The sequence below is a fragment of the Thunnus albacares genome, chromosome 19 (assembly GCF_914725855.1).
Source record: "Thunnus albacares chromosome 19, fThuAlb1.1, whole genome shotgun sequence".
NCBI classification, from domain to species: domain Eukaryota; kingdom Metazoa; phylum Chordata; class Actinopteri; order Scombriformes; family Scombridae; genus Thunnus; species Thunnus albacares.
Genome location: NC_058124.1, coordinates 15,315,058 through 15,330,555, shown reverse-complemented (window position 1 = coordinate 15,330,555; position 15,498 = coordinate 15,315,058). Strand labels below are relative to the sequence as shown.

General features: G+C 40.3%; 1 protein-coding gene across 1 annotated transcript in view; it reads right to left on the bottom strand.

Annotated features, from left to right (window-relative positions):
• Positions 1 to 15,498, bottom strand: part of pard6gb (par-6 family cell polarity regulator gamma b) — a 33,901-nt gene that overhangs the window by 1,678 nt on the left and 16,725 nt on the right. The window lies entirely within an intron of this gene.

Sequence of the window (15,498 nt, the reverse complement as noted above, 5' to 3'; positions counted from 1 at the left end):
AGAAAAATTAGATGTTAAGTCCTAAGATCTCACAATTTAAACTGACAACAGAAAAAGTTTCCATTATGGAACAACAAAAACTGTGCATGAACATTCCAGTGTTTGCCTACACCTTTAAATCAAACCACCTGCCTTATAAACTCAAGAACCTTTATTTAAATGATGCACAGATGTGATTGAGAAGAGTCTTACTGTGAAAGACCTGCAATCATTTAAATGGATTTCATTCCATATGTGACATTAACACAGTTCTTATTACTGAAGCCATAAAACAGGCCTGAGTGCTTCCTGCTTTAATCTACAATAAACAACATTTTTAGAAAAATGAGCCCAACCTAAATGTGATAAATGACATGTGAATATGTCAACTGGATTCACATACTGCTACTACTGAGAAGCTGTGAGTGCATGTTCTGATAAAATGCTGAGTGTGCAGAGCTTTCCTGCCTGTGCTGACAGAGGTGACCCACCCTTCTGCTACCAGGCAGCAGCTGTAGGGATTCCTAGTATACTTTTCTGCACACAGATACACAGGCACATGCATGTACAAACACAAAACTCAATAAATATAAAAATAGCCTGATTGTGCTTTTTGGTATTATACAGTTATGCAAGGATTAAAAGCCAGTGCTCCACTACAGAGTATGTGACCTCAAAGGAATAAAAGATAATGTGGAAAAAATAAGCTCTTAGGGAAGATTTGTTTTGTAATCTTGGTTAAAGCATGATGTTTACAACCAGAGATTTAGAGTAATCAATGAAACAATGAAAACTTTCATGGAGGATTAGATCATCCTCGCAACTAGAGAGTGACTTCTTCAGCACAACATAGCTGCTGCCAAACATACTAATGCACTCTCTTAGATAAAATAAAGAAGGAAAGACTGAGGCTCTGAGTCACACTTATGAAAAAGGCCTAAAATGCATTGACGTGTGTTTTTGAGAGAGACGGCATGTAATAGAGAGAAAGTTAATATCATCCAAAATGAAAAAAATAACTTGATAGCTCTCTAATCTTCCCTTCTCAGGCAGGAAATCTGGACACAGCAAAGCATGATGTGACAGGAAGTGAAGGTCCCTAGGCAGGAGCATCAGCTCCTGCACTTCCATGGCAACAACAATGAGTCATCTTTGCCCCACTGTTTGGGACACCTGCTTTATGAAATTGTGGGGGGAGAGGGAGGGGGGGGTGCATCTGTGGGTGTGCACACTGTAATTTTTGGCCCTGTCTTCAAAGTATACTGTGGAACGAGAGAACATTGAAACAAATAGGGAGTCTGAGAGGAGAGCCAGCTGGCTAGTCATCCCTCCAGCCTCAGAGAAGAGTGGACCTCTGCCATACAACTCCCTATGCAATGCTGAGTCATCATTACTATACGTCTTCTTCTTCCTCCAGTGGCTCTCTCTTGCTCCCTTTGCAGAATGTTGACTAAGCAATGCCATGTTATACTACAGTTTCAGAAATGAAACGGGGTATGGAGAGTCTGGGGACAGAGAGTGAAATTTTAATGTCTTCGCTGTCAGGTGAAAAAAAGCAGTTTGCGAGGGTCAGCAGTGACACTGACCACAGTGCAAACAGGGAAATGGCAATGAATAAAATTGGGGGAAAATAAAGAACATGACAAAAAATAAGAATGATAAATGAGTGTTGGTGAAATGGCAGTTTGACGTCTCTTGGCACAGCATTAAATGATGCAATCAAGTGCTCACAGGCTCAAGCCAAACTGCAGTGCCAAAACAACCTGATAAAGAAAGGGCCTGGGAAATGCCTCCTATTAACTTTTTCTGTTTTAAAATCATATTTTTTTAACAATGCCATTTTTGCGAGACCTTCTGAGTATCATCAAACTAAGGGGCATGGTGTTCTTAGCATGATATACTTAATTTTCTCTGCATGTCGTGGCAGAAGCTGTTTTGATTGAATCCAGACAAGGGGATTTGCTACAGGGCTGGAATTTCTGCCACAAGTGCAAGTCTCCATGATAGGAACCATATTGGAGAGAATTGCTGCAGAGTCTCGTTACAGGTCTGTGCTACAACACCCTCCTTCCACACCCTCACCTCAGTCTGAAACCAATGCCACACCACATAGCACACCACATCACCAATGAATCTGGTAGAACAGATGATCTTTCAGTCACAAATCTTATGTGTACAACTGTAATTATACTTTCTCTGTGTAATGTCTCGCAGCTGTTCTGCATAATCCCATAAGAAGCCCACGCTGGTGTAATTTGTTTGAAGAAACTTACAAATACAAAGACATAGAGTGTACTTTTATATATCCTCAGGTGGTAGTTGAAGAGGAGAGATTTTAGTTAAGCTCAGCAGGGGTTAAATATGGGTTTGGTACACCTTGTGCTGATTACACTGGTAACAATCCATCAGGAAGAGTGCTTCATTTAAAGGGTCGATGTGTAAATTCTGCCTCAACGATGTCCTCTATTGTTCAGCAATGTGACTAAAAACCAAAAATTGATAACATATTTCCCTTTTCTTTCTCTTTTAACAAGCAATACCAGAGACTTCATATTGAAACGTAGCGAGAAGAAACCTAGCACAAGCCCAGTGTATACCAACCAATATACTTAGTACTATATAGTGGTGTAACAGAATGTAGTTGATCGTTACGGATCGCCCCCCATGGTTCGACACACATGTGAAACATGGAGTAATTGCAAAATTTAATGTCTCATTTAAGACAAAATAAACAAACTGCTGTAAGTAAAAGTCATGGACAGACAGTGTGTCACTAACAGGGATTTTGAAGAGCAACGACCAAACCAGCATCTAACGGGTCCGAAGTAACATTTGCAGATATGTTTACATGCTGTTTAATGTGCTGCAGCTGAGCAGCTAATTGGCTATCTAACTGCTAACTGACGTTAGTGGTGCACTTTTCCCCAGTGAATGTTTGTTTGGTGGCTCGTTCAACAATCTAAGCTGCAGGACAAGACGTGTTCATGTTTATAAGTTATCATCAAGTTTTGATAATGTGAACACAGGCTGTTGTTTCATTCCCTACCATGTTTAAAACAGGAAGATATGCCTCATATTGCAATTTAATTTGATAATTGAGCATTGAATATTTAAATATTTTAAGATTTTATTGAAACATTGGACATCTTGAATGTTGTTTTCACTTAAGACCATGGGCAAAAGTTCCTTGCTGTAAGTTTTACAGAATATGGAAAGCAAAGTTTTATTGTAAAGTGGTTGGACAAAACAAGCAATCTTTAAAATCACCTAAGATTTCACTGTTTTCCAACATTTATAGACAAAACAAATGATCTATTAATTGATGATAATAGTAATTGTTAGTTACTACTATTAAGTGCTAATGCTTTCCATAACAAGCAAGGCTGAAGCTGTATTCCTCTTATAAATAAAACCCCTGGAGCATTATGGGATCACACAGTCTGGAGATGCCAGACAAATTAAGATGTCTAGTCACAGAGCCAGACTGTGGCAGCAGCACCCTGTCTATCTGTCTGTCTGAGGGCCGGGGTATTACATTCTGGACCACTGCATTTGTCAAAGTGAAAAGGGTTTTTCAAAGTAAAAATAATATTTCTCTGCTACTGTAGCGAATTCATAGGCCTGGCAGATTAAAAAACTAGAAAAGAGATGTACATGTGCATCTTTTAAAACTAGAGTTTTAAACCAAATTGGATCTACAATGACAGAAGAAAACTGCAGATCACAAAAGACTTTCCTTGGCCAATTCAATCTCATAAAGGTCACTGATTACTTTAAAGAAGTTAAGTGGGGATGAACTATCAGGTGTCACAGCTTTATAGTCCTAACTCAGTCCTGCCAAGTGTGGGAGTCACACACACAGGGATCCTGGCGCGAAGCTGGACTAAGTGAGCACGTTCCAGCTGATCACTCAAAGGTTATCGTAACAACTCCTGACAAACCTAATCCCCACTACACTGAAGCATGATGGGTAAACTAAAGTGAACCCGTTGATCAAAGACTATCGGGTCATTGCCAGGCATCTGCAAGCTTGACAGCACCTAATAACTAAAGCCTATTAGAATAGCTTTGTGTTTCAATTAGCCATTAGTCAATATTTCCACAATGTTAAGTATTATCAAATGTAATTTTACTATCAGGGTGTGGAATATAAAATGACAATTTAGGTGATACACAATCTAGGAACACATTGTGCACAGAGAAGGCATGCACACACTAGCTTTTTGCATTTAATCAAATCTTCAGTTTGTTCTATACTTAAAGTCAGGGAAATTCTCCAAGAAATCCAGCTAATAGCTAGGCTAAATGCTGACAAGGGTGGAAAAACATTTATTCACTTAAATAACATTAAACATCTGTGGTAAAGAGTATCAGTGAGGGTAATACGAGAGCCGTGACACAGTTTGGTGGATAAAGAAATAAGGTCAGAAACTGACAGTAGGAAATTAAACTTTGCCAAGTTTTCCAGCATTGTAAATCTAAATTCACTGACTAGACTGTCCTGCAATACTGACATAAAATTAGGAATGCTCAAGCTGACCTGAGGCAAAAAACCCCATGATGCCAGAAAATGCCACCTAATGTGGCTCCAATCCACAACCCCACACAAGGTCAGGGGAAAGAGGTCAGAGGTGAAAAGATGGCTTCAGGATGACTTCTACATTCTGCTCTCTGTTGTGCATGTCTGCCTGTGTGTGTGTGTGTGTGTGCGCGCGCATGAGACTCGAGGAATGTGGGGATAAATGTAGTTGGGGATATCTCTGGACAGACTGAAGACCTGCATAACTTCTTGAGACAGGCGAGGCCTGCATTGACCCAAAGCAACTGGCTAGTTTAAGCTTGCCAAGTAATGTTGATCACTGGCATATTGCCAATCTTTTTAACAGCCTTACTCAATATTAACTTTAATGAAAACTGAGAACCTGACAAACTTAAGATTCTTCCTGCATGCACTTGGGAAGAGAAAAGAAACAGACCCAGTAGAAGTGAGCTTGTTATTGAATGCCCCACGCTGTTCTCATACTTGCAAAGCAAAGGAAAAAGAGGAAAAATAGTCTTTGTTCCACTGAAGCCCACCTCTAGTTAACCAAAGCTGTGAAAAGAAGGTCATTTAAAGCCCTACTGCTTTTCCACCATCTCCCATAAAAGACAGGAATCTAAAGAGTTTTATGATCAACCATTAGGGGCCTCTGTGCACACTTGTTCCTGGCAGGTCTTCATACGTTCACTTCTGACTCAACAACTGTAAACGGAGACAGAAAATACGATGGAAATGAACCAAAACAAAAAACACTTCTATTTGGACACAGTATTTGAAATTCTTTTTATGCTTTGGTAATTTTATGTGTGATGTAATGACAGTAATACACCAGTGTGTGCCTGCACCAGCATGAGCAGTAACGTGAAAAAGTAAACTGTTGCAAACAAACACAAACACAAGCTCTTGGCTTTACATCAGTGAATATGCAACACTGTAGCCACAACATGACTGAAATGCTTTTGGTTCCCCGAGCGGCACCAATCACTAAACAGAAGTTCAGACTAATTATGTTTGAAGAAGTGTATGGGGGCCGGCCTCATGTGTGATATTTCACACGGAGCTTTGTGAAAGTTGGCACACTATATTAAGTATTTTTGTTGTACCTGTGTTGGCAAAGAGAACATCACAAGGACAAGAGATGAAAACACAAGTTGTTTGCGTAACCAGAGCCAGAATTGGTATTTTTTCTTGTTTGTGCTGTGTGTACAATACTAGCATGTGTTTATGCACAGTGGCTGCGTGTCACACATGAACATGTTAATCTGTATGAATGGAAATCTTTGTGCTTGGTAGCCAGTAAAAAGGGGATACATACTGGATTCATCTTTATATAAAAAAAGCACCAATTCTCAGCTCTGATTGGTTGAGTCACTGTCAAAGCCGCTGTGAGAAAACATGTATTAATAACATACTGTAAAAGCACAACGGTGACCACAATGTCTTGAAAAGTGCCAATTAGACTTTTAACATTTAATCATCACTGATTTTAAAAACATAACTTTATCAGTGGAAAGCCTTGTTATTATGTGCGTGTGAGGCTTGGGGTAGAGGCGACAACATCAACACCCTGCTAACAGCTTTAGTGGTGGCCCCTCGGGGCTGTGACCCCCTGGTAATGATATTTTTACCCAGTGACATGACCCAGACATAGCAGCCTTGGTGAGGAATTTACAAACACACAGTCCTTTCAGACGGCTTCACAGAAGCAATATGGCCAGCTACCGAGGTAATGCCAGACCATGCGAGGAATACTACTTACAGTTGGGTAATTGAGACTTGTTAAGCATATATGAAATTCTAATTAAATGCTACATGCTAGATTTAACATCTAGTCTTGATTCAATACATTATTTCTGTCCTGTGAAAACCATGTATCTAAATTTGTTTTGAATTCCTCTGACTTAAAAAAGGAGTAGTTTGACATTTTGAGAAATACGCTTATTTACTTTCTTGCCAAACAGTTAGATGACAAGATCGATGTGCACTCTCATGTCCGTATGATAGAGAGCCAAAGTGAAACCGAAACTTTCAAATTCTGTTCCACAAGTAGGAAAACCTAGTTTAATATTGTTGTTTATTCAATATTGTTGTTATTACTCCTTTTAACTAACCCTATTTCCAATAATCCTTGGACCATTGCAGTTAAACACCAAGGCTTGAAAAAAGAGGCATTAGCAAGACAGGGGGCCGCACTTAATTCAGACATGCTTGTTATAACAGCAGGACAGAAAGAAGTTTTTAGACAGTAGAGATTACAGCTTAAGAGTTGGAAAATTGACTTTAGACATAGGAAAATACTATAGAAATGGATGAAAACAAGTTATAGTTTTCATGGGAGCTTTAGTTTTTGTTTATTTTTTAACTTTGTCAAAATCAGAAAGGTTTCAACGTCTAAAAGCAAGTGCTGTAATGGATGCTAATTTGTTCTAGAATAAAGAAAGTATAAACCTCAGGACCTCATGATTTTGCCTCGCTATATAGTGCCAGCAGCTGGTTAGCTTCGGTTAACAGAGTGGAAACAGGAGGAGACAGCTAGCCTCACTCTGTCCAAAGGTCTGCCCATACTTTGGTTTTTGTGTGGATTTAACAAACAAGATATAACATAATTGGTGAGCTTTAGAGGTGTTGGTAGGTGGATTTGTTACCTTTAGACAAAGCCAGACTAGTGGTTTCCCCATTTCCAGTCTTTATGTTGAGCCAAGCTAACTGGCTGTTAGCTGTAGCTTCACATTTACCATACAGATATGTATGCTCAAACTACAGCCTATGACCTACACCCTGTTGCTCTGTCTACAGCATATCCAGCTACAGTCCATCTATGCAAGTGACATTCCTGCACCCCAACAACCCCCCCCCCCCCCCCCAGCCCCCATCATGGTTTTCGGCCAAGCGTGACAAAGTGCTTAGTGACAGGAGAGACCATAATCACTGGAGAGGGGGAGAGACAAGGCACATAGAGAGAATAGTGAATAGTGCTAGACCCTGCTGCCTTTTGCATTAGGTCACTGGATGCTGTGGCAGTGGGCTTCATTCCTGGGCCCCACAGAGCAGACACACACACACACACACACACGCACACAGCTGGAAGATCCTTACTTTTAAAACCACCAGGAATATGGCATAAAGTAGAACTGGATGAAACGGCACATGACAGAGCAGAGCCATGCAGGACGAAACAAAGCAGTTCAGGACAATGCTGTACAGTAAGCATTCTGTGTCCACTGAAACATTCTTCCTTTTCCCACATTTGAATTTTTTTTACCCTGTTTGCATTAGAAAAGACATGATTTAATGAAATGCAGAGTGCTTTGTATTGCTTTCTCCTCATAGCGTGGGGTTAGAAATAGCTGGTTTTCATGACTCTCCAGCAGTTTCAAACAACACATCCAAATAGAATAAAATGAGCTGAATAGCACTTTTCTCTCCCATGTAACAGAACTGAGGCAAGTACTACAACAGGCGTTTCTCTTCTAAAGCCACATGCAGCAGCTTTTAGTTGCCAGATCATGTGGAGCCCCTTCAAATGGGAGGTAGTGGCGTGGTGTGACTTTTCTCTATGGCCCTGTCAGGAAGCCAGCTGCTGGTTTCTAAAAGTTTAAAAAAGTACCTTTTGGTGGCCACTTAGCAACTCCTTTCACTTCACAATTATCACCACAGTACCACAACGATCAATATACAATTTGTCTGCCTTCAGGGAGTAAATGTTATCTAATAAGGGAGCACCAATTGGACGAAAAAAAAATCGCCCAATCTGGCAACATTTCTCAGGTGTAAAAATTTCCACACCAGATTCAGTTATGTTCGGCGTGCAGTGTCAACCAATCAGTGGCAACCAGGAAAAGCCAAACATATTACACACATACCGCCCTCGGGTGGAGAAGATACGCCCTTCAGCATACAGACAAAGACTGTAGGCAGCACTTTTTCATTAGTCATTGCACGTTTCTGTAATTATGTATGATTTATATGACAACTGAAATTTACACACACACAAACAACAATAATAAAAACGATCATTCATTAAAATAAGTATTTCACAATTGGAATTGCAGGAGAGGCGACACCCCAGTGCCCTTAACGGACCACCCACTCCTGAGAGGTACACATATAAATGTAAGGAATGACCCAAAACAATCAGTATTCTTGGACGTCTCTTCTCTTCCCCATCGGAGACGGTCTCTGTGTTTAGGGGCTGCTGCCAACACATTCAGCTAACACTAACATGGAAAAAGAAACCAGACAGAATAAAGAAGAACCTTTTTTTTTTTTTTTTTAAACATGCAAACATATTTCACATTCCTGCAGGGGTGGTTGAGGCAGGGCCCGGGTGGAAATTTGGAGAAGCTCGATAAACGTACATGGTTATAATCGACAGCTGCGCTGAAGGTTTGGGTAGGAACTTACTGGAAGTTTCTGTGATCTCGTTGTGTTATGCCGGCTGCATGGAAAGGAATGAAGGTACAGGCAGTGGTGGAAAGTAAATACATTTACTCAATTACTGTGCTTCAGTGCAATTTTGAGGTAATTGCACTGCTACTTATTCTTCTACTTTACTGTATTTCAGAGGGAAGTAGTGTACTTTTAACTCCACTTCATTTATCTGACAACTATAGTTGGTAGATACTTAAGAAATGAAGATTTAATTTACAAATCATATGATCAGTTTACCAAATAAAATATATTGCTATAGACTAAAGTAGTCTTTAAGACAAAAAGTAAGACGTATTGTTATACTAGTCAATGAGTCAAAAGTGAGTAAAATAGCTTTGCTTTGACCAGATACAACATTAAACTGCTGCTTACAAGTTAATGCACCCCCTCCATTCTTTTACTCCCTGCACTCATTTCACTAGCAGTTACTGCAGCATACAGGGGCCGGGCTGCACATCTGGGACAAGTTAAATGGAGCTGCCTTGTCTGCTCCGTTCTGGCTCGGTCTGCATGGTGGGGTAGGAAGGGGAAGGAGTCGCAGGTTTAAGATTCGCTGCAGGTATCACACACCCGACCCCACACACCACCAGCAACTTTATTCACACACACATGCAGATGTTGGGGCCAGATCACAAGGGTAACAGAGTTTAAGACCAAGAGAAGGGTATTTAAAGAGAAGGGAAGTAGGAGAGTGCACGTGCAGACATAAGGAGATTAACCTGTGTTTGTGTGTGGGGGAGCTGACACACAGCAGAGGAGGGGAGGGTGAAACATCAAAGACGGAGGAAGAGGAGAGCGACGGAGTAGACAGATCTCGCATTCCTCCAAACTTTCAATAGGAACATTCTCCACTCCATCAAGTGCTCCCCTCTTCAGAAAAAAAAAAACCTAACCTAACCTTCCTCCCTCTTTCTTTCTCTCGAAAATAACTAACTACTGCTTCTGGTTTTAATCCAGCGGCCTCTCTGCTGATCATATGCATGTTTCCAACTCAGAAAACACATGCTGTTGATTTAAGCTCCACAAAGGCTTCACTGCCATCTGGCCCACAGGTACCAAGCCTGCCTTCACTGCTTGCTACCCATTTGAAGATATAAATAAAATGTCAATGTAGAATATAAAGTTAATGGAAATCTTGGACTCTTTACTTAGCAAAAGATTTATTAAGCCATAAGCAGTGGACAGGTTTTTATTTCAAATAGAAAAAATAAGATTCTGACTCAAGTGTAAACATTAAAAACACACTCAAGTCCTGTAACTATATGACAAATAATGTATTCAATGGGCTTTTTTTGTTTTCTTGGCAAAGATGGGATCATGGGAAATAGATTCTGGTGTTACAAGTCACAGCAGCAGACTTGGACTTGAGTCTTTACCACCTGTCTGGCCTTCTGTTTGTGTGAGAGTCCATGTGAGTGATTAAGTGGGTGTGTGTAAGAGAGAAGAAAGATTTAAATGAGACAGACTTAAGGAAAACATTGATAACAGAATGACTTTGAATGTCCTACAACTATGAGGAAACATATGGTATTTTTTTCTGATATTCAACTGTAGCTGTGGTCACAAGCAGCAATTACAGGATAACAGAAAAAGCTAAAATGTAGAGTAACGATAGCACGCAAAAAGAAGAATCATACAGTCAGCTTATTAATGCAATAATATTTGTTACATAGCAATATTTATTGAAAGCTAGCATTAGTCATCATAAGCTACTCGTCATACCAGACCATATAAGGCTGTAGCAGCAAGACCTCTGAGGGTATTTGATTGAGCAAGGATGAGTTTTATTTCTTACGAGTTCAACTTTGACAAAGTAAAAGAATTAATGTGCTGTTTCTTCTTTCAGAAATGACATTGTGCCACTTTTTATGACTAAACATAATAGAGACTGCTGTATAAAGTAGGGCTACAACTATTGTGACAATTATTTTAATTTATCGACTGATCTGAGGATTTTCTCAATTGATAAATATAAAATGCTATAAAACCTGCTATAAAATGTTAGAAAATAGTGAAAAATGCATGTTAAACTTCACTAAAGCTCAAGTTGATGTTGTCAAATAACTAAATAATCACCCAAATGCCCCAAAATGATTGATTTACTATCACAATCCTCAAAATTGAGAAGCAATATTTTTGCTTGAAAAAGGACTTGAGTATCACAATAGTTTCCAATTCATTTCCTATCAAATAATTAATCAACTTAATTTTCAGATTTATTATAAATTCTCAATTCCTTTCACTCACAAATCCACAAGCGTAGCAGCTTCCAGTCTCTTCGACCACCAAATAATGTTTAATGAGCCCCAGGCTGAAAAGATTTGCTCTCAATTGTATTTGCTTCACATCTGAAGAGAACAATGTTTACGAGTCCTATGTGAATATTATTCATGTGGGCTCACTTCAGGAGTGGGGAAAAAGGGAATATGGTTCATTTGTAATAGCTTGTTGAGATAGTTTTACAGTTAAGAAAATGGCTTAACTCATCCAGGGTTGTAGATGTGTTGAAATTATTTGTGTTATTTAAAAACAGTGGCAAACAGGTTTAGTGAATTGCCATAAAAAAGTGGCCATACTGGCAGGGAGAGCTAAGAATAGTAAACCCACATGTAAAGAGAATGCAGTGGTTTCTGCGGAGGGTGGGTGAACTCAAATATACTATACGGTATAAACCAACTAAATTGAGCTAAACCACTGACAACAACATATATCGGTCTGTGTATTTAGCTGTCTCACATGAGAACGTCTCAGAAGCTAAATATAGGAACTGGCACATATAAATAGTTATATTATACATTACTAATAAACTTTAAAAGGAGACATAACTCTGTATGGGCCTCCTGGTTTGCATGTATTTGCTGCTACCCTTATTTATAACCTCCACCTTTGTCCTCATGAACCTTTTGGCGCTGATCTGTGCCAGAGTCACTTTCTAATCTTTTATCGGCTGCAAGTGATAAGCAACAAGCAGACAAGGAGGATTATGTCTCTCTCACTGACTCACACAGACACATACATACTGTAGACAAGCCGAGAAATGCTGGAGGATGTGACATTCAAACAGACAGGTAAGGAAAATGAGACAATCAAGGACAAAGGAAGATTTGAAAGTTGAGAAATTTCCCTCTGTAAACAGGTGAAAAGAGTGACAATCTGCCATACTCCATGGGAGCCAATTTCTATTTCTTTTGCGGTAAACTGCCGGGCTTACGGGAGAACAGAAAGCAAGACTGTCACCAATTGTCTCACGGAAGACGTCTTGCTGAGAGAGTCTTACATCAACCCACGGGAAAAGCGATCCTTTGTTATTATGAAATTGCCTCTGGAGATGTTCATTTCATTCACAATGTAGGCAAGAAAAACAACCCACCACATTACAACTCGATTTATAAGCGACCAGAGAAAATGTTGTCTCCAAAGATGAATGAGATAATTTTTTTTATCTTTTTTTATCCAAGCAGACAAATACAGAAGTGGGGGGGGGGGGGGGTGAATAAAGTCACACACACCTTATCTACTGAGAAGCAGTCAAGTGTGATTTGTTTTGTTACAAATCAACGATAGTTTGAACTTTTGTCAGTGATTCATATTACAATTCTTAATCCTTTGAACAGGATTCAGCATGAGCTTTGTACTTGTATGAGTGCAATTAGAGTGAGCACCCTCACTGACCCCTATTCAGTCATGAACAAGGGTCAATGAAAAAGCCCCTTCCTGGCTTCCAGGTGAGGGCCCCTCATTCCTTGAACGTGATTGGGTAAATCCTTTGCAAGCTCGGACAGGCCCGGTGCTCATCCTCCCGTGCACCTGAAACACCAACACCCTTTCTTACACAACCACAGAGCAGAACAGAACACTTCCTGTGTGTGTGTGGTGACACATATCCTTGGTTCTTCCTGCTCTGCTCCACTGCCTCCATTTGCGGCTTTCCTCATCTAGTCTCTGCACTCAAACCACAACTCTATCTCTCTTTCTTTATCTCTCTCTCTTTTGTACACACACACACACACACACATCAAAACTGTCTGTGGTGGCATTTCCACATGAGCTGTCAGTGTCTATTGTTTCAACGGGTCTCTAGGACACAATTCATATCAGGACAAGAGTCAGGGCTCATTCTTCCCCTCCTCCATTCTTTTCCTTCCTCTCCCATCCTGAACTGCTGAGTTGGCCTGATTCAACCACCAACTCGTGGCCCACATGTTTGGAGAAGGGGTGGGAGGAGTGGGTGGGATAAGGGGGCAGCGTCTTCTCACGGTGTGTCTGTCTATTCCTGCCAGACATCTGTGAGTCAGCTCAGGAGCTCATAAGACGGTGTATTTTACTGCAGATCAAAGCTTTAGGTAAATTCAGAATTTGTGAAACTTTATCAAAGTTTGATGTTTGCATCAGTGCTGCACTCATCCAAAACGGGCTCAACGGCAGACAGTGAATCAGACAAGTGCACCTTTATGTGACTATGACTGAAAGGAATGCAATAACGGGTGATTTTATAAAAAAATTGCAGCTATTCACTTTAAGCTCTTCTTTCCTTTCTAAGACGACATTTATCTAACATCTAACTATCCTGCAAAATTTCCATTTGGTACTTATATGGGGGTTTGATCCTGAATGACAGATGTATTTATCATAAGTATTTCTAATGATTCAACTGATCTTACAGTAAAGAGATTGGCTATACGGCAGGGCAAAACACAACATGATCAAATGATGAGTAAAAATGAATAATCAATTACACCACGCGCAAACCAGAGATGAGACGCATGTTTGAGATCCCCTTTGCGATTTACTTTGATGTTGAAGTTTGCAGTGGCTACTGTCAGGCTCATTGCCAGCTCTGGTGATTTGTGACAGCCAATCAGGAATACGTCTGTCTCTATTCTAGCCAATCGAAGCCCTCCAGTGCAAGTTATGGCTGAACAATGGTCAGGCTGGTGAGGGGCATGACAGCTTATGTCATTGTTTTAGCCTCATGACCTATATATGGCTATACTTATTCATTTAGCCGGCTGTAATTGTTCCTTTAATTCCTCAAGCGCGCGCGCACACACACACACACACACACACACACACACACACACACACACACACACACAGTTGATACTGGTGCAAAGGTCCACACAGAGTTTTTATTACAAATAAGCGATTATATGAACAATTGTTAAATTCTATTCATATTCAGACAGCCATTGGAAAAAGTGATAAATAACCCTAAAATGCAGCCCCCTTCCTTCCTTAAAAAAAGAAACAACAAAATGGCTTCTGATTTCGTCAGTGTGGCTTGGCCACAAGGGGATATGAGAAGAGTAAACAACCCTAAAGAAACAGTCAACTCCCTCTCAGCTGGACCAGATTAGGCCATTTCAAGGGGAAAAAAAACACATCTATTCAATGGGTTGTGACACATAAACATGCCTTTTTAATGCTAAAGGCATGATCTGCTGTCCAGCATGCAGCATTGCATGTAATCATGTTAGTGCATGCCCATGTGTGCACACATACCATGTGACCGAGTCTCCCCAAAGTTAGAGATCCAATGTCTCACTGACCAAACACAAAGACACACACAAATAAAAAACATGGACCCTGACTTGGACAGAAACACTGTGTCGATACCGGCTAAAGGACGCAGTTAAAAGAGTTCATACAGTGCACGTGCACACAGCCCATATAGCCATATTTGCACAGGCTTTCATGTTGAGTGGATTTAGTTCTGTATGGTTTTTGTCTCTGGGAGTGTGAACTTCTGACCAGGGTCATCAAATGGGGAAAATAAATGGTTTCACATGCTTCAAGACTGAGCACATCTGATTGGTTCCAGGGGATGAAGTAGGTGTGTGTTTGCAATGTACAGTATTTATAGCATATGGGCCTGCCATGTGCATCAGTGGCAATTCTTACTTATATCTGAAAATAAGGGAGGGTGACAGAGTTGCTTGTTTATTAAGTAAAATTTAGGGTAGCTATCAGCAGTGAGCATCAGCCTGTTTTTGTAGCCAAGACACAGCCTACCTTAAAGTGAGCAGGGTGGCTCTGCAGCCAATCTTGCCAATGGTGAGTGCGTTTGCTGCGGGTGAGCTGTCAAGAAGCAAAGTCAGTCCCTCCTTTGTAATTATGGACTCCCAAAATAACCCTTTTGCAGAGGCAGTACTAGGTTGATGTTATGCTAGCTACCAAACACTTCTCAAGGCTCAACTTATGTATGCCAGAAAGCTGCCTGTTGTCTCTGAGGCCATACCTGAAGTAGATGTAGTCTTATATGGCTTAGAGGATTATGAAGATTCAAGTGAGCGGTTTTGAAATGATCCTTGAAAAGTCACTTCCATTGGAAATTAAAGGGTGAAATACACCCAAAGGTTACTAGAATATTTCAAACTGTATCCCAGGTCTATGCAGAACAGATCAAAACAAAACTCTGACAAATCCAACATTTTAATCTGATGTGTGCATCTGTGACAACCACTCTTTTCTAACCAACCTGTATGCTTTGATAAAATGAGGTAAATTAGGATTCCCTCAAACGACACAAATCCTTCGCTCATGCTTGC